This window comes from Myotis brandtii, unplaced genomic scaffold (genome assembly GCF_000412655.1).
Source record: "Myotis brandtii unplaced genomic scaffold, ASM41265v1 scaffold303, whole genome shotgun sequence".
Classification (NCBI taxonomy): domain Eukaryota; kingdom Metazoa; phylum Chordata; class Mammalia; order Chiroptera; family Vespertilionidae; genus Myotis; species Myotis brandtii.
The window spans coordinates 5,004,987-5,006,262 of NW_005361573.1; positions in this window are offsets into that span (position 1 = coordinate 5,004,987).

Consider the following 1,276-nt stretch of genomic DNA (forward strand, 5'->3'; position numbering starts at 1 on the left):
ACCCAGGGCTGGATTTTTCCTGTGGATGGGCTTACTTCCCGATCAGACCAGAAGCTAGTTCCCTGAGGGCAGGGACTCTGCTTGGCACAGAGTTGGGTACGAAAGCTTTGCTGAATGCGGAACGAATGGACACGATGAAAGGTGAGGCACTCCAAGCTACGCAAGCATCCACGGTGGAGGAGCTTGGAGAAGAGCCCCTGGCGGCCAGGCTCCCTGGAAAGAGAGTTCCTGCTCCTCTCGGTCAGGCATCACGACAGGCCCTGCACATTGCCTCAGAGTTTACAGTCCTGGGGTGATGGGTGGGGGGAAACGGGGAAGTCACCGCCTCAGTAGGAAGATGGAGCACTGATGAGGGAGGAGGGGATTGGGCCTCAGAGGCAGCAAGGGGCGAAGGGACAGGCTGCTGGCGTTTGGGCCCTGGGTGGTTGTCGGCTGGTGGTGGCCAGGGAGCCTGAGGCAGAACAGCATCTGGGCAGGGTTTGTGTGGTCCTTCCCCTTCCTGTACCTCATCACCCCAGCAAGGCTCCCCCCACCCAAAAGGGGCTGCTCTGTGCCCCCAGCACCAGCCCCCCCGAGAGCATCCCCCAACCATCTTCTGAACTGGGCCTGCCCTGGCCTGAGCTGCGGGGCCACATTTATCACCGCCTCAATGTGTGATCGTGGGTGACTCTTGCCTCCTCTCTCTGCTGTCTCTGTTCCGAGCCCTGACTTTCGGCTCAGAGGTGTGTTTGCAGATGCATTGAGTCTCCAGGAAGGGTCAGGGTTTGGCGAACTCCTTGGAGCAGATTCTCTAGTGTTTTCCCTCCTGCCTGCCTGCGAAGGACCCCGAATCCTTATTGGGCAAAGTGCGGGGCAAGGAAATAGCTCCTAGTGGGATTCCCTCGCCTGGTCTCCGTTTCTTCCTCCGCACAGCGGCGCGAACAGTGCCCCTGGGGGCTGCAGGCTGCGGAAGGGGAATCAGAAATGTGGGTGGGTGGGCGGCCATCCAGCCGCCAAGAGAATGCAATTGTGCGGAACTTTTACCAGCAGCGCTCACCAACTTCCCATCCTCCCCCGCAGGTTCCACACGGAGGCCAGGAACTTGGCTGATTCCTGGGCACAGTGAGTCCTGCACCCATTTGGCACGTGGAGCAGCAGCCAGGTCCACAGAGGACGTGGAACCGGTCCCAGGGCAGGTGCCAGGTGCTCCGAAGCCCCTGGGCTCTTGGCCCCAGGCAGCCCGCTTCCTCCATGGAGCCGCTCCCGCTCAGCTGGGGAGGGGCCGGCCCCACGGCTG